The 18475-nt window shown below is 48.1% G+C and overlaps 2 protein-coding genes across 6 annotated transcripts in view; one reads left to right on the top strand and one right to left on the bottom strand.

Annotated features, from left to right (window-relative positions):
• The window catches only part of stradb (STE20 related adaptor beta), a 107533-nt gene extending 107085 nt beyond the window's left edge, over window positions 1–448 (bottom strand). For both annotated transcript variants that reach the window (XM_072482425.1, XM_072482435.1), the window contains exon 1: window positions 116–448. The gene's annotated coding sequence lies outside the window, so the exon portion shown is untranslated. The remainder of the gene's footprint in view (window positions 1–115) is intronic.
• A 146-nt stretch (window positions 449–594) lies between these two features.
• The window catches only part of trak2 (trafficking protein, kinesin binding 2), a 135241-nt gene continuing 117360 nt past the window's right edge, over window positions 595–18475 (top strand). For 3 of the 4 annotated variants that reach the window (XM_072482340.1, XM_072482357.1, XM_072482331.1), the window contains exon 1: window positions 602–736. The gene's annotated coding sequence lies outside the window, so the exon portion shown is untranslated. Of the gene's footprint in view, window positions 737–18475 lie in introns of all 4 variants that reach the window. The other variant, XM_072482348.1, reaches the window with a different exon arrangement.

Genomic DNA, 18475 nt, shown 5'->3' with positions numbered 1-18475 from the left:
ATGGTAGAGCAGAAGCAATGGGCCGAGTGGCCTAATTCTGCTTCGATGTCTTATGGTCCTACTTGGTAAGCCTACTTGTGACAATAAAGATTAACAAAAAAAGTGACTTTCACACCTCACAAGTGCTGGGCAATGATCATCTCCAGCAAGAGGAAATCCAACCATGTCCCTTTGACATGCGACAATTCTCCAAGACTTCTTCTGCAGCAAATTCCAAACCTGCAGCCTCTCCTGCCTGGGGAAAAGAGGGCATGGGAATACCGCGTTCTGCAAGTTTTTCCTTGTACACCGTCCTGAGTTGAACATATAAATTGATCGTTTCTTAATTGCTTGAATCAAAATCCTGAAACGTCCTATCCAACAGCACTCTGGGTACAACTACACCCACAGAGGCTGCAATGGTTTAACAAGGTGGTTCATCATCCACCTTCTGAAGGGCAACAGAGGATCAGCAACGCCTGTAAATGAATTGACGTAAAAAGACACAGTCCCTCCTTCACTGCAGCCTGCGGACCAGGAGGGGGCGCGCGGTCCTCCACAGGTTCTGCCCGGTCGCATGATGATGACGTTAAAGGTATTGAGTGAGAGCGGATGGAGTGGATGGGCCTTAGTTGAAAACGCAATGTAAGGGGGCGGGCGGGCGGCTGGTTGCTAAGGTCTGTCTGGGGCCCAGCTGAGTTGTTGGTGGAGTAGCGCCTGTGGGCTTGGACCGGCCCAGCTCGGGAGTTGCCGATCGGTAAGTTCAGGGTTTAACGCTGGACGTGGCGCCGCCAGGGTGGATGGGATGGGGGGGTTCGGTTAACCGCTGTGCCCCCCCCCCCGTATGTCTTATTGTTTCCCCCTCATTAACCTACAGTCCTTGTGATGAACCTTCCTTTCATCGCCCCCTGCTCCCTTTTGTTTAACTTTCAATTTATGATCACTATTGCTCCCGGAGACAGCGAGACCGTGCATGTTTTCGCTGTTATGTCCTATAGTCCTTGTCCGACCCCGCCTGCTCGCCCACATTCCGCCCTCTATAAACATGGTCTTATGCGAAACTGTGTTGCCCATGTCCCATGGTTTAACTCGCACCAAGTCCTGTTCCCCAACACCCCCCCCCCCCCCCCCCTCCCCATATTTGTTCCAGTGCAAGCAATTTTTTGAAAACCACCCTTGTTTTTGAATACTGTGTGGCTCCAAGACGCGGGCGCCAGAGTTTTTGAATGTGTCTAGTTTACAGCCTCAGTCTAATAATTACGGCAGGACATGTCAATGATAACGTGTAGAAAACCTTGCTCGCCATCCCAACTGTGCAAATCCCTCTTTGGCCACGCCCGTCCCTATCTTTAATCTCCTCCAGCCTCACTGCTCTCTCACACAGATCCTCTTCCTACATCTCTTATAGCCATACTAACCTTTTATGCATGTCCTGTGTTTTTTCATGTGTGGAACTATAGGCATGCAGAACAGTACTTTTTACTCTATCTCCTGGCACATGTGACAAATCAAGTACAATTCAATTCAATATTTGCACTCCTCTAATTCTGTCTCAGACATCTCAATTTTAATTGCTCCACCGTTGGTCATATCGTTTGGTTGTCTGGCCCGAACCTCTGGTATTCCCTCCTGATGTTTCTTAGCCTTCCTAGCTTGTATTCTTCATTTGGGCATTCTTTTAGACTCACTTTGACCACGCCTTTGGTCATCTAACCTAATCTCCATCCATGGCTTTATGTCATGCATCATTTTATAATAGTCTGGTGGAGTGCCTTGGGATATTTTATTATGCTAAAAGATTAGTGTTGAAAGATGCAGTGTAGATATAAGTTGTTCTGTATCCTTCATGCTTTATCATTAATATTTGACTTGTTTTAAAACTGCTAGTTGTTGCTACAATTTTAAGAGGAAGGATTTTAAGAAATGAAAAATTAACAGACAGTTTTGCCAATTCTAAGTCTTTTTTTGTGGCACGAGATGGAAATGCTTAGTGACTGTTCATCTGGACTTTAATGTCCATTCCAATGCTATCCTGCGTTTCCTGAGTAAACTGATCAAGGATTCTTCTTGATGTTTAAGAGGATTTTAAAATCTACTGTTAAAAGAGAAAGGGTAGGAATTTTGTGCTCCTCCAAACCGATGTTGCTGCGATACTTGTGACTGTTCAGAATGTTGAAAAATATTTTTTTTATTTCTTTCCTGAGCGAAGGTGCCAAGTGTCAGTGCTGTATTGACATCTCCTCAGCTCATTACAGTTGTGTTGAAGTAAAGGGAGGCTTAGGAGTGCATTTGCAATATGCACTGGGCTTCAAATTACTTCAACCGTTCAATAGATCTAAATCTCTCAAAGCTTCGATATAAGCCACCAATCATTGTAGTTCCTCAAGAAATTTTTATGTTGATCAATTTCTTGCGTTACACGCCTGCGTTTTTCATCTTTCTAACTGGTTGGTATGGAATTTATTGTATCACAATCAGATTATGGAGTACCTTTCTTGCTCAGACAAATTCCAAGAGAAAAGGGTTGCCAGACACAATTATCCTGACTGTTCCACTTGAACATTCTTAAATCGAATTTGTTTGGATACTGAGGAAGGATAGCAGGAAATGGAGGAGGGACAGTAGAGTGCATGTATGTACTTCCGGTGGCGGCCATAGAGTGAGTGGTCACACATTTGGCAGCTCCCATTTGAGGCGGTTGTTTTGGTCCATTTCCCCGGTTGCCAGGCGGATGTTTTGGAGGAAAAGGGTGCAGAGGTGGTGGAGGAAAGTTATACTCCACTGGTGAGGTCAGTGGATGGATTCTCACTGGTGAGGTCAGTGGATGGATTTGTGGACCAGAAGTGGGTTTAGAAGAAAGGAACTGCAGGAACAAAAGAGTCTTGGTGCGAACAGGGAAAGATGGTGGAGGGCAAGGGGTCGGCCCTGTGAGCCCAATGATCGACGGAGCAGTTGGTGGACTTTCTGGTTGGGGAGGGTGGCGGCGGTGGCGGAGGAGCTGAACTCGTGGAGCGCATGGGGGGTGGGGGGCTGGCTGGGGGTTTGGGAGGCTGAGGGCAAAGGAGTTTTCATACTTCCCCCATGTTCACAGGGCGTACTCGCGGATCGATTACTTTGTGGTGGATAAGACTCTGCTGGCGGGGGTGGCCGGCACGGGGTACTCGTCGATTGTAGTCCCTGACCACGTGCCACATTGGGTGGACTTGCAAATGGATCAGGGGTGGGTGGGTTGTGCCCAGCACCCGCAGTTGAGATTAGATTTGGGTTGTTAGCAGATGAGGTGTGTGAGCGGGTGAATGCTGCTATCCGGGGGTTTGTGGAGCTGAATGACACAGGTGAGGTTTTGGTTGCCAATTTATAGGAAGCGCTTAATGCAGTGGTCAGGGGGAGTTTATATCGATCTAGACCCATAGGGATAGGACGGAGCGGGCAGAGGTGGCAATGCTGGTAGATGAGATACTGCGGGTGGATAGGAGGTACCAGGAAGCCCCGGAGGATGGGTTGTTGAAGGAGCGGCAGATGTTCCAAATGGAGTTCGGGTTGGTGTCTACGGGCAGGGGGCAGCTGCGGAGAGCCAGGGGGGCAGTGTATTGATATGGGGAAAAGGTGAGGAGGATGCTGGCTCACCAACTCAGGAAGCAGGAGGTGTCGAGGGAGTTCGGAAAAGTGAAGGATGGGAGGGGAAGGGTGGTTTTGGACCTGGTGGGGGTGAATGGGGATTTTGAAGAATTCTAAAGGAAGTTATATGAATTGGAGCCCCCGGTGAGGGGAGAGGGAATACGGTGATTTCTAGATGCGTTGGAGTTCCCCAAAGTGGTGGACGATCTGGTAGATGTACTGGGGGCACCCACTGGACTGGTGGATGTGATAGAGGGTATGGGGGTGACCTGGGCCCAGATGGGTTCCCGGTAGAATTTTATAAAAAGTTTTCGGAGGATCTGTGGAGAAAGGGGGTGCTTCCCCTTATGTTATCACAGGCTTCAATATCCTTAATTTTGATGAAGGATGAGAACCCGGAGCAGTGTGGGTCCTACCGCCTGATATTGCTGCCAAATCGCTGACAAAGATCTTGGCCTTGCGGATTGAGGATTGTGAACCAGGAGTGATGGGGGAGGATCAGACCGGTTTTGTAAAGGGGTGGCATCTGTTGGCTAACGTTAGGCGCTTATCGAATGTGATAATGATGCCTTCGGAGGGACCAAAATGTGGCGGTCGCTATGGACATGGTGAAGGCCTTTGATCGGGTAGAATAGGAGTACCTGTGGGAAGTACTGGGACAATTTGGGTTTGAGTAGAGGTTTGTGAACTGTGTCCGGTTGTTGTATAGGGGGCGGTAACGAGTGTAAGGACGAATCGATCGAGTTTAGGGTATTTCGGGCTACACCGTGAGACAAGGCAGGGATGATCACTCTCTCCCCGTTGCTATTTTTGCCTTGGTGTTAGAGCCACTGACAATTGTGCTTCTGGCGCAAGGAGTTGGGAAGGGATAGTGCGGGGATAGGGTGGAGCACAGAGCCTCATAATATGTGGACAATCTGCTGCTGTACATATCTGACCCACTGGAAGGTATCGGGGAGGATCATTTTAGAGGAATCCGGCCAATTTTCTGGATATAAGTTAAACATGGGGAAGAGTGAGGTTTTTCCGATCCGGGTAAGGGGGCAGGAGAAGGGGTTGAGCGAGCTGCCGTTTAAAGTGGTAAGGTACTTGGGCATCTAGGTGGTGCGGGGATGGGAACAACTACACAAATTAAATTTATCGTGGTTGGTTGAGCAGATGAAGGGGTTTTTAAGAGATGGATGGCTCCCGTTGTCACTGGCAGGGCCGGTGCAGACCGTGAAAACGACGGAGCTCCCATGGTTCTTATTCGTTTTCCAGAATCTTCCAACCTTTATTCTAAATGCCTTTTTTAGGAAAATTAATGCATTGATCTCGGAATTTGTGTGGGTGGGGATATCCCCATGGTGGGGGAGGGACTGGCTTTACCAAATATCATGAACTATGTTCTATTATGGACGATAAGGGAATAGTGTAGATGGGCTTTAGAGTGGTTTCACAGGTCGGCGCAACATCGAGGGCCGAAGGGCCTGTACTGCGCTGTAATGTTCTATTACTGGGCAGCGAATATAACCATGGTTAGGAAGTGGGTAGTGGGGGAGGGGTCGGTGTGGGAGCGGATGGAGGCAGCCTCTTGTAAGGGCACAAGCTTAGGGACACTGTTGACGGTGCCTCTGCTGTTCTCGCTGGCCAGGTACTCCACAAGCCCGGTGGTGGTGGCGGCCCTGAGGGTGTGGGGACAGTGGCAGCAGCATCTGAGGTTGGAGAGTGCTTCGGTCTGGGCACCGATTTGTGGGAATCATAGATTTGCACTGGGGAGGGGGTGCGGTTGGATGCGGGGTTCCGGGGGTGGTGGCGAGCGGGCCTCAAACGGTTTGTGGGGGCAATTTTTTGAGTTTAGAGGAATTGGAAGAGGAGTATGAGCTGCCCAATGGGAATGGGTTCTGGTACTTACAAGTGTGGGATTATGTTAGGAAGCAGATGCCGTCCTTTCCCAACCTGCTGACTCGGGCCTGCAGGACAAGGTGGTGTTGAAAACAGAAATTGGCGAGGGTAGGGTGTCCGAGATCTATAAGGGTTAATGGATTGGGAGGGAGCCCCAATCAGAAAGGGTAAATGGACAGAAGTGAGAGGAGGAGCTGGAGAGGGAAATGGAGGCTGGGTTATGGGAGGAGGCTCTGAGGAGAGTGAATGCATCCTCTTCATGTGCTGGGCTTAGCCTTATTCAATTCAAAGTAGTTCATAGGGCGCATATGACTTTGGCCAGAATGAGCAGTTTCTTTGAGGGGGTGGAGGACAGGTGTGGGCGGTGCCAGGGAGCCCCGCGAACCACGTTCACATGTTTTGGGCATGTCCGAAACTGAAGGGGTTCTGGCAGGGATTCGCAGACGTAATGTCCGAGGTGGTGAAGGTGGCCCCGAGTTCAGAAGTGTTGATTTTTTGGAGTATCAGAACACCCGGGAGTCCAGGGAGCGAGAGAGGTGGTGTTTTGACCTTTGCCTCCCTGGTAGCCCGGAGACGGATTTTGTTGGAGTGGAAGGACTCGGGGGTGCCGAAGTGGAGGGTGTGTAGGAGCGAATTCCTTCAGCTGGGAAAAATCCAGTTCACCGTGAGAGGGTAGGTGGGGGGGGGGGGAACCTCGGCGCCGTGAGGCAGCAGTGCTAACCACTGCGGCACCGTGCTGTCACCAGTCAGCTTTTTTGAAGTGTACTCACTGTTGTAATGTAGAAAATGCTGCAGTAATTTGGGCATGGAGGTCCACAGTGCCCAATTTTTTTATTTTGATGTTGATCGAGGATAAACATTGGATGAGACCCATGAGCTATCCGTTTATTGCTCTTTAAAATGGTGCTATGAGAATCTTTTACAGCCACCTGAGAGGGTAAACTGGGCCTAGTTTTAATGTCTGGTCCAAAAGATGGCACCTCTGACAGTACAGCACTCCCTCAGCATTGCACTGGTGTGTTAGCCGAGATTGCATGCTTAAGCCTGTAAATGAGGCTTGATGAATGCACAACCTCCATACTCCAAGCCACGGAACCATGGGCTGGCACAAAAGGATTGGATATCCTGTTATGGGCACAGAGTTGCGCAACTAGAAGTAAAAGGCTGCTGGACATTGCACACCTGTGATTTAAAACCATATCCTGCAACTGTAAGCAACACCATGGCAGTTTGGAAGTCTATGTTTTCTGTACATCGATTGTTGCAGTACAAGGTTCTGAAATTCTGATGACTGGTTGTGGGATTTTCAAAACAAATTAAGTTGGATTATTTGCATTACAATGGCGACTGCACCTCTAAAGTATCTCTTCTTCTGTGAAGTGCTTTGGATGGTCTTGAGGTTTTGAAAGGTACCGTATAAAGGCACTATATTTTTCTGCTGAGCTTCAGTTGCTTGCCTCAGAAGACTAAGATTTATTTTGCCTTTTTGCCAGAAGCCATATCACTGGTTAAAAGATGCCCAAGCTCACAGGAGTTTGCGAAGGGCATTTGGACTCTGGATGCAGCCTGTAGATCTTGGTTTGCTTTGAATGCACTGTGCAGCTGCAAGCAGTGATACACTGTCCAGGCATTGTGGTATTTTTTTGAGTCACAGTCATGCTATGTAGTTTTAGCTGTGGGAGGAGTTTTGGATGGGTGATAGGAAAGGAGATGAAATATATATCCACACTGCACAAAACTGTTGCGACGTGTGACACTCCTGCATGCTTCATAAGCTCTGAAAGCAGACTTGGCATGTTTGCCTTTTGGATGTAATATTAAGCTGAGACTCTCTGCCTCTTCACGTGGACGAAAAAGTCTCCATAGCATTTCAAAAAAGAAATCTCTCCAGTGTCCTGGTCAACTAACATCTAAAAACAGATTGTTTGATAATGAGAACATTGCTGTTTGTGTCACTATGTTTTCTACATTACAATAATGACTCCACTTCACAAAAGCACTTTGATATGTCCTGAGGTCTCAAAGTGACTATGAATACTGTTAATGGGTAGTCTTGTTCAAATACAGATAGGTTGAACAGAATATGCACAGTACAAAGTGTGTCAAAGGTATTCCCTGAGCAGTTGAATGCCTTGTAGACAAAACACTTCATTATAAAAGTGGCTTTTTCTGCTCTGCTGTTATCCATCTTGTATATGCTCAAATCAAGCTTACTTCATGTAAATTACCTCCTACGTGTAATTAAAAAGGCAAATGGAATGTTAGCGTTTATTGCAAAAGGACTGGAGTATAAAAATGGAGAAGCATTGTTGCATTGTATAGGATGTTGGCGAGACCACATCTGGAGTATTGTGTACAGATTTGGTCTCCTTATTTGAGGAAGGATGTGGTGGCATTGAAGCAGTTCAGAGGAGGTTCACCAGATTGATTCCGGGGCTAATGGGGTTGACGTATGAGGAGAGACTATGCCGTTTGGCGTTTAGAAGGATGAGAGGGTATCTGATCGAGGTATATAAGGTACTAAAACGAATAGATAATGTAAACCTCGACCAAATGTTCCCGCTTGTAGGGCAATCTAGAACGAGAGGTCACAGATATAGTTGAGAGGCAGTAGATTTAGAACTGCGATGAGGAGGAACAACTTCTTGCAAAGGGTGGCAAATTTATGGAACTTGCTGCCCCATAGTGCACTGGAATCTAAGTCATTAAATGGTTTCAAGAAGGAGATAAATATATTTCTGATAAAAAAAAAAAGGTTAAAGGGATATGGGGAACAGGTAGGGAGGTGGATTTGAGACCAGGAAGAGATCACTATGATCTAATTGAATGACGGAGCAGGCTCGAAGGGCTGAATTGCCTATTTCTACTCCTAATTTCTATGTTCCAATATAATGTGTTATGTGCCACAATTTATATGTGTAAATGAAATCTATAAATCTTGCTTGTAAATTTGCAGGTGACTTCTGATTATAAGCTCTTGGATCCTAATAGGGTTATTCGGGCTGTTGACCTTCCAGGACTGTTATTCTGCAGCAGTTGAATATTAATCGCCATGACACTGCTGCGAACAACCAAGGCATATAGGAGTTTTTTTTATTAGTTATAAAAGAGTTGATAAATCAAAGGCTGTTTGACAGTAGAGAATCATTCATTTGAGTTAGAAATGGGCTGTTGTTTTCCATTTTGGCAAGGAGAGACCACATGCCATGTGGCTGGGGGTATGGGAGAGGGGCAGTGGAAGGCAGTGTACATAATGTTGTGAAACGTCCAGGAATGCATCTAGCCAAGGTGTTGCAAATTGCAGATGAGCTGTTTGGCTTAGTCTGTTGGTAACCTCCTGCTCCTGTGTGACAAGTACAGTTCGTGTTCCCATTGTGTGAAGTGTCCCATTGTGTGAAGTGTTGTACAGAACAGATTCCCCGGGCACTGTTTACTTTCCTGGGAGTAGCTCTTAAGTGATGCAAAATGTGTACACAACATAGTGGAGGAAGAGGATTGCAAAGCTCTAATGTGTTCCATGTTTTGTCTGATTATCTTAATACCGGGTAAATGAAAACATTGTCACAGTTATATATTCAGGATAATGTGCATGTTCTAAGTCGGTCAGTTGTTGAAGCATGTGAGTAAGACTTGTCTGGTTATTCTCTGCTCTTTCAGGCAGTGCCCTCTGCTTTGTGATACACTTTTTAACATTGAGGGTAGCTATTTTGTTTCATAGTTTGTACCTTTTGTGTTTTTGAGGCCTCATTATGACACTTATGGTGAAGAAAAGTACTGACAACGGCAGGAAGTTGCAATTTAATTGAACCACATTCACCTTGCAGCTGGCTGGAATATGTAATTTAATCCATGCAGTTAGGCAATGTTGTACTGAAGCATTATACATTGCTGAGTCCAGAACAGGGAGAATGCTCGTGCCCTGATGTTTGCAACCTTAGCATCTGAAAGGGGCTTTGCAGCCCAACTTAATGCTGTCTTTGGGTGCGTTTTCCGTAATAATCACAAACTCTGGCCGTTTTTTCTCTCAAGTTTACCTTACTCTACCGCAACCCCTTACAAAGTTGTGTTCCAAGTTTTGGATGAACTCCACTTGTTCAAAGTCCTGTTCATTCATCACCCAAATGCTTACCAACCTACATCAGTCCCTGGTTTACTTAACACCACAAATTAACAATTAACAACAATTATTACCACAAATTCCTCCATGGCCTCTCACCCCCTTTGTATCTCTAAGCGGGCTGTATTCCTCAAACTGGAACTTTATGTACATCCCAATTTCCCTCGCCTCTCCATTGGCAGGCATACTTTCAGCTGTCCAGGCCCTGGGTTCTGGAAGTCCAACCATAGTCTGCCTATCCACTCCGTCTCTGCATCTCTAAGGATGCTGCTTTAAAATACATTACATTTCTACAGTGCAGAAGGAGGCCATTTGGTCTATCGAGTCTGTATGGAAAGAGCACCCCAAGTAGGCCCACTCCCCTGTTCTATCTCCATTACCCCACCTAACCTACACATCTTTAGACTGGGAGGAAACCTAGGCAGACACGGGGAGAACATGCAAAGCCGGAATCGAACCCTGGTCCCTGGCGCTGTGAGGCAGCAGTGCTGACCACTCTGCCACTCTTTGAACAAACATTTGGTTACATATTTTACTATCTCCTCCTTGACTCAGTGTAAATTTATTTGGTCTGAGTACACTCCTGTAAAATGCCTTTGAGATATTTCATTACATTAAGGGCACCATATAAATGCAGGTGGGTATTGTCATTGCAGCAGGAACTGAGATCCTTGTAGCCATTGAGGGTGGGTAATTTGACACAGGCCAGATCTGTGACCTCGCACTGCGGTGTCACAAGGTTGTTATCTAAGGAAATTCTTCTTGAACATTTTAGCAAAATATTCTAATGTTTTGATGGTTTTCTTCTGCTAAAACACAGTGCCTTGATTCTACGTCATGCTTCAATTCAGTTGCACTATTATGAGATGTTCTTGTATTAAATATGGAATAAATAATTCAAATTGAGGTGACCTTACGTAAAATGTCTTTAATAATTTGTGGACTATGGACTTTGCTGGCTAAGCCAGCATTTATTGCCCACCCTTAATTGCCCTTTGTGGTGCTGAGCTCCCTTCACAAACTTTGCGGTCCATGTGGTGTAAGCACACCCACTGTGTTGTTTGGGTGGCACGGAAGAACAATGGTTAGCACTGTTACTTCACAGCGCCAGGGTCTTCGGTTTGATTCCCGGCTTGAGTCACTGTCTGTGCAGAGTCAATTCGTTCCCCCTATGTCTGCGTGGATTTCCTCCGGGTGCTTCGGTTTCCTCCCGAAAGGCGTGCTTGTTGGGTGAATTGGACATTCTGAATTCTCCTTCAGTGTACCCGAACAGATGCCGGAATGTGGCGACTAGGGGATTTTCACAGTAACTTCATTGCAGTTAATGTAAGCCTACTTGTGACAATAAAGATGATTATTATTATTATTATAGGGAGGGTGTTCCAGGATTTTGTTCCAGCAATGTCTCACCTTCCAATCAAAAGTGATGAGTCACAAAGTAGTATTGTCAATTTTATTTTCTTTGGAAATAATCAGTTTGTCTTTGCAGATTCTCTTCAGCTAATAATAGCAATGAACAGAGATTATATTTCCAAGGCAGGATGGTAAGTGACTTGGAGGGGAATTTGCAAGTGGTGATGTTCTCTTGCACCTATACCCTTATCCTTCTAGGTGGTAGACGTAGTGGATAAGGAGCCTTGGTGACTCGCTGCAACCCATCTTGCAGGTGCTACACACTGCTGCCACTGTGTGACGGTGATACAAGCCGTGCATGTTTAAGGTGGTGGGTAATGTGTCAATCGAGGGGGCTGCTTTCTCTTGGATAGTGTTCAACTTTGTTTGTCAGAGCTGCACTCATCCAGTGAAGTGGAGAGAATTCCATCACGCCCTCGACTTGTGATTTGTAGATAGTGAGAAGGCTTTGTGGAGTCAGGGGTGCAATTAAGTTTCTTGTCAATTTAGGCTGCCAGAATGTTGGTGGTGGGGGATTCGACAATGATAATGCCATTAAAAGTCATGGGGAGGTGTTGAGACTCTTTGTTGCCAGGTACTTCGGCATGAATCTTATCATCCCAAGCCTGAATGTTGTCTTATTGCATATGAGCATCATATTTGATTATTTACTTCATTATCTACTTTGTTATTTGAGGAGTACTGAGAAGTGCTTTGAATACATTTCCAGCAATCGGTTATATTGTCATGCGCATGAGTCATTTCTTCCTGTCCGTCTATTTTTATCATCATTTTCATCCCACACTCTGATTTTTACCATGTGATTCTGCGGAATGCAGGTTTGTTCTATACTAGTGATGCTGGAGCAGAGGCTCGTATGAATCAGTGAATGCAAATTCTGTTTTGTATTTTCATCTCCAGCTGAATGCTGTGCTAATTGCACCTAATAGGTAGTTGCATGAATATTTGATATACTGGGAACTACACACAGAGTGATACTTGAGTGAAGTTATTTCTAATCTAAAAACATTCCTTTCCACACACCAACGCTATTAACATTACCAAGAGTGTTGCAAGTATATCACTGCAGAGTTCAGTTTCCGCATATCCTCATTACAAGCAGGATGCCAGCAAAACCCCAGAATTGTTGCTGTTAATCCCTTGATTTGGATTTGACCTTGCTGAATAACTTTGAAACCACTGTTAGTCGTGTGCACCCCTTTTAATGTGGTAACCCTATATGCCTATTGTTCATGCCCTTGTATGTGTGCTGCACGGTCAGATAGTCAAACTAAAAAGCGATTGATGTGAAACACTCAGCCAGGAGATTCTAAAACTAACATGCTGCTTTAGAAGATTGTGACCAAAACTGTAGGGAACAGAGTCTGTCAGGACTAGCTGCTTTGTCTTTTTTTTGGTCAGGTGAGGATACAATTAAACCACAGAGGAGTTTATTTTCACTGATTATGGGATATACCCACGGTTTCCTGAAGAGCCATGTCTGATCTCTAAGCCCACAGAATTTGATGATGAGTTGGCAGGACTTAAGCTCGAAGTGCTGAGTCTGAAACAGACCAGGTCCAACAGATCAGCACCAGGCAATACCATCTAGGATCCTGGTTACCACTTCAGTGACCATTCCCCTGCTGTGTGCAGCCAGCAGCGGTTTTTCTTTAAGTCAATATATCCTGGGTTCTGAAGAACTAGAATTCTGTTTAGCATACCGCCCTTTCTGTTCTAGCTGTTAGATTCCACCTCCATTGATGAGCAAGAGCCACAGTACAGACTGGTTGGATATTTTGTTCCAAGGACTTTCGACAGGAAACAGTTGATTTTTGTCCCTGGTTTAGCCTCTTTCATTGGACTGGACAGCTTGTTAACCCACTGGCACTTCATTGAGCCTCTGTCTGGAGGGGCAGAGCAGCAAGGTACTTGTTTGTGCATGTAGGGGCGATGGCACTGCCAAATTATGAGATATTGAAACCACTGTAGAACATCTTTGTTCACTAGACTTTGTTGTTATTGTGGTATTATCATGTATTACGGTACCTGAGAGGCTGAAGTGCCATTGGTTAAACCTAGGGGTTTTACCATTGGCTGTAGAGTATGGTAGTTCCGCCCCGATAGGCAGGGTGTAAGAACCCGTGTAGTCCCAGCAGCCCTCATTCTGTACCTGAGCTGCTGGGGAACACTTCTAGCTTATTAAAGGCTTCAGTTGTGCTATAACCTAGTTTTAGTAGTTATTGATCGTGCATCAATTTAATAAGCTAGATTTAAGTAGAAAGGATGGACCTCCGAATTAAGCCGGAGCGTCTGCAACTCAGTCCCCACGCGACAAACTCAGCGGCGATCTTTAAGCACTGGCTGGCATGTTTTAAAGGCTACCTGGAGACGGTTGAAGGCACACCCTCGGGGGAGTAGAAACTGCACGTCCTGCACTCCAGGGTAAGCCCAGAGATCGACACACTCATCGAGGAGGCGGAAGATTTTGATGCAGCAATCAAACTTTTAAAAGGACACTATATTCGCTCAGTAACTCAGGTCTACGCTCGTCACCTGCTTGCAACAAGACGACAAAACCCCAGGGAATCGTTGGAGGAATTCTGCCGCGCGCTATTGGTGCTGGGCAGAAGCTGTGGCTGCCCGCAAGTTTCGTCGAGCGAGCACACGGAACTCCTAGTCCTTTGTAGCAGGTATGAGCTCTTCAGAAATCCGCCAGCGTCTTTTAGAGAAAGACAGCCTGGGACTTAGGGAGGCACGGGCCCTTGCAGGGTCCGTGGACGTTGCCTCCAAGAACGCCCGCTCCTACGTGCCCGACCGTGCGGCGGCCCCCTGGGCAGCGTGGAATCCCGCAGCGGCCGCCCCAGAGACCATCCCCGCAGGCCTGCGCTGTAAGGCGGCCCGCCAACCCCGATGGACCCCGCTGCTTCTTTTGCGGGCAGGAAAAACACCAGCGCTGCCCGGCCCGCACATCCATCTGCAGGGGGTGCGGCAAGAAGGGCCATTTCGTGGGGGTCTGCCAGGCACGAGCGGTGGTCGCGGTCTCCAGCGGCGACTCCGGACCGCCACAGCGAACTTCTTCAGGGGCTCCGGGTGGCCAGCGGTAGCCGCCGCCCCCGTATCCCAGACCCACGTGCGGACCCCGGGCGCCGCCATATTGTCCCTCGGATCCCACTCTGGACGGAGGGGCGCCGCCATTTTGTCCACCCCCGACCACCATGTGCGACCAATGGGAGATGCCATCTTGGATGCCCCAGGACCCCAGCTCGGCCGACCACGCACTGCCTGAACGAAATCCACAACTACTGCATCTGGCCTCGGTGACCCTGGACCAAACTCAACCTTGAACACTCAACAGCAACGATGACCGTCTTCATCAACGGCCACGAGACGTCCTGCCTGATCGACTCTGGGAGCACGGAGAGCTTTATACACCCCGACATGGTAAGGCGCTGTTCTCTCGTTATCCACCCTGTTAATCAAAGAATCTCCCTAGCCTCCAGTTCTCACTCTGTAGAGATAAAGGGGTTCTGTTTAGCAAACCTCACAGTCCAGGGAAGGGAATTCAAAAATTTCCACCTTTTATGTTTTTCCCCACCTCTGCACGGCTACACTCCTGGGTTTAGACTTCCAATGTAACCTGCAAAGTCTGACCTTCCAATTCGGCGGCCCTATACCCCCCCCCTTTACTGTCTGCGGCCTCGTGACCCTTAAGGTCGACCCGCCTTCCCTGTTTGCGAACCTCACCCCGGATTGCAAACCCATCGCCAGCAGGAGCAGACGGTACAGTGCCCAGGATCGGATCTTTATTCGGTCAGAGGTCCAAAGGTTACCGAGGGAAGGGGTCATTGAAGTCAGTAACAGCCCCTGGAGAGCTCAAGTAGTGGTGGTAAAGACCGGGGAGAAGCATAGGATGGTCATCGACTACAGTCAGACCATCACCAGGTTTACGCAGCTGGACGCGTACCCTCTCCCCCGCATATCCGACCTGGTAAACAGGATCGCGCATTATAAGGTCTTCTCGACGGTGGATCTCAAGTCCGCCTACCACCAGCTCCCCATCCGTACTAGTGACCGCAAATACACTGCTTTCGAGGCAGATGGGCGGCTCAATCACTTCTTAAGGGTTTCCTTCGGTGTCACTAACGGGGTCTCGGTCTTCCAGCGCGAGATGGACCGAATGGTTGACTGGTACGGTCTACGGGCAACGTTCCCGTATCTCGATAATGTCACCATCTGCGGCCGCGACCAGCAGGACCACAACACCAACCTCCGAAAATTTCTCCAGACCGCTAAAATCCTTAACCTAACATACAATAAGGATAAATGCGAGGTTAGCACTGACCGCCTAGCCATCCTCGGCTACGTAGTGTGAAATAGAATTATAGGCCCTGACCCTGAATGCATGCGCCCCCTTACGGAGTTCCCCCTCCCTCACTGCCCCAAGGCCCTGAAGCGCTGCCTAGGGTTTTTCAGTTAATACGCCCAGTGGGTCCCCAACTGCTGACAAAGCCCGTCCCCTGATCCAATCCACAACTTTCCCCCTGTCGATAGAGGCCCACCAGGCCTTCCGCCGCATCAAAGCAGACATTGCAAAGGTCACGATGCACGCCATCGACGAGTCCCTCCCCTTCCAGGTCGAGTGCGATGTGTCTGACGTAGCTCTGGCGGCCACCCTCAATCAAGCGGGCAGACCCGTGGCCGCCTTCTCCCGTACCCTCCATGCTTCCGAAATTCGCCACTCCTCAGTCGAGAAGGAGGCCCAGGCCATAGTAGAAGCTGTGTGACATTGGAGGCATTACCTAGCCGGCAGGAGATTCACTCCCCTCACTGACCAACGGTTGGTTGCTTTCATGTTCAATAATGCACAGCGGGTCAAGATAAAAAAAAAAAAAGACCAAGTTCTTGTGGTGGAGGATCAAACTTTCCACCTGCAACTACGAGATCTTGTACCGTACCGGGAAACTAAATGAGCCTCCTGACGCCCTGTCCCGCGGCACATGTGCCACCGCACAAGTGGACCGCCTCCGAGCCCTCCACGAGGACCTCTGCCACCCGGGGGTCACTCGCTTTTTCCATTTCGTTAAGACCCGCAACCTGCCCTACTCCATCGAGGAGGTCAGGACGGCCACCAGGGACTGCCAAATCTGCGCGGAGTGCAAACCGCACTTCTACCGGCCAGAGAGAGCACACCTGATAAAGGCTTCCCGTCCCTTTGAACTCCTCAGCATGGACTTCAAAGGCCCCCTCCCCTCCACCGACCGCAACACGTATTTCCTGAACGTGATTGACGAGTACTCCCGGTTCCCATTCGCCATCCCCTGCCCCGACATGACCGCAACCACCGTCATCAAGGCCCTCCACAGCATCTTTGCACTGTTCGGGTTCCCCACTTACATACACAGTGATAGGGTGTCCTCCTTTATGAGCGACGAATTGCGTCAATTCCTGCTCAGCAAGGGCATCGCCTCGAGCAGGACGACCAGTTACAACCCCTGGGGAAATGGACAGGGAGAGAGGGAGAACGGAACGGGCTGGGAACCTCCCAGTCTCCCGCTGACAAGAAGTCGTCCAGGGGGCCCTCCATCCGGTCACTGCTTTGTACGACCACCAATCAGACACCTCACGAACGTCTCTTTGTCTTTCCCAGGAAGTCCTCCTCCGGGACCTCGCTTCCGACTTGGCTGGCAACACCCGGACCCATCCTGCTCCGAAAACACGTGCGGGCGCACAAGTCGGACCTGTTGGTCGAGAGAGTCCATCTGCTACACGCTAACCCCCAATACGCCTACGTGGCGTACCCCAATGGCCGACAAGATACGGTCTCCCTACGGGACCTGCCGCCCGCCGGAACCCCCCGTACAACCCAGCCACCAGTCCCACCCTCTCCTCCGCCGCAGCACCTTGCAGGAGGATCAGTCCTCCCGCCGCCCCTGCCTAGGCCCCCCCCACCCACCGACGCCCCTTACAGGCGCCCCCTTCCCGTTTTTCCCACCAGCGCCATCTAGGGGGTGACGAAGCTGCATGGAGATCGAAGCCACGCTCCCGGAGTTGCAGACGCCCGAGCCACCACCGAGGCTCAGACGATCACAGAGGACGACCAGGGCACCTGACCGACTGATTGCAACATTTTAACTGATCTGTAAATATTAAACACTGAATGTACATGTCTGACATGCTTGTAAATAATCACTAAACACTGTAATGAGGTATCACGGTACCTCCATGACTGATTATACCATGTTGTTACATTTTGTAGTTGCTGACCACCACCCCCGCCGGGCTCTTTTTTTAACAGGGGGTGAATGTGGTATTATCAGGTATTACGGTACCTGAGAGGCTGAAGTGCCATTGGTTAAACCTCGGGGTTTTACCATTGGCTGTAGAGTATCATATCTCTGCCCCGATAGGCGGGGTATAAGAACCCGTGCCGTCCCAGCAGCCCTCATTCTGTACCTGAGCTGCTGGGGAACACTTCTAGCTTATTAAAGCCTTCAGTTGTGCTACAACCTCGTTTTAGTAGTTATTGATCGTGCATCAGTTATCAAAACATTTTTCCCCACAACTGGTCGTTAGTTAAAATGAACTCCCTCCAACATCTCCACACCATCCACCAATTTGTGAAGTTCCACTTTGGTGACTGGGCATTTGCTGGTACTTTTGAAAGAGGTTTCTACTTTTTTTAATTTCAAGCTGCCACTCATTAGCTGAACTGTCACCCAGACAGAGTGATGCTGCACTGTTGTAACAATGCTACCACATGAACCCTGCTCTCCAGCACTACTGTACTGGGAATGTACCAAGTGGTGCCTTGGGCAGCGTGGAAACTCCTTTGAAATTGTCTCATAACTCTATACTGCTAGGTTCAAAGCATTGCTCATAGCAGGCACAAACAGTCATTGCTGCTCTTGAACACTGTGGGCAGTTAACAGCCCTGAATTTGCTGAAGTGTGCCCCATAATTTAGACTTTTCCCTTCAGCTCAATATCTTTTGCCTCCCCACCCCCATTTGTCGAATGTGCAAAGAATGGTATCTAGGACCTTGATTAATGACAGGAACAGTAGTCTATCTCCTTTTAACCAGTGAGATTTAAAGATTGTGAGAGAAACAGAAAGAACGAAGAAGGAAACCGGGTGAATTCGTCAAATCGCTACTGAGAGAAGGAAAGAAAGATTGTATTGAGAAATTGAAAAGACGAAGGTAAAGTTAGAAAAATACAATACATAATCATAGTAATTGTTTACAAAAAAACACTACCTGCAGAAATGGGACTCAACGGTTTTCTGGTGGAAATGTGGGAAAATAAATCTTCTCTTTGAAATAGGTACTTGCACTCGGTACCAGGGTTAACCTTCTGCAGTGAGTTTAATTGGCAAGTTAATTCATCAATTTCTTAAAATTCCCTGGAAGGTTGCAGCTATGTTTCCTCTTTTGTGAGGCTAAATGTGTAGTGTAAATCTTTCCAGAAATGCTCACATTCCATG

This window comes from Scyliorhinus torazame, chromosome 2 (assembly GCF_047496885.1).
Source record: "Scyliorhinus torazame isolate Kashiwa2021f chromosome 2, sScyTor2.1, whole genome shotgun sequence".
In the NCBI taxonomy this organism is placed as follows: domain Eukaryota; kingdom Metazoa; phylum Chordata; class Chondrichthyes; order Carcharhiniformes; family Scyliorhinidae; genus Scyliorhinus; species Scyliorhinus torazame.
The sequence above is the reverse complement of the archived record's forward strand: the minus strand, read 5'-3'. Positions and strand labels throughout refer to the sequence as shown.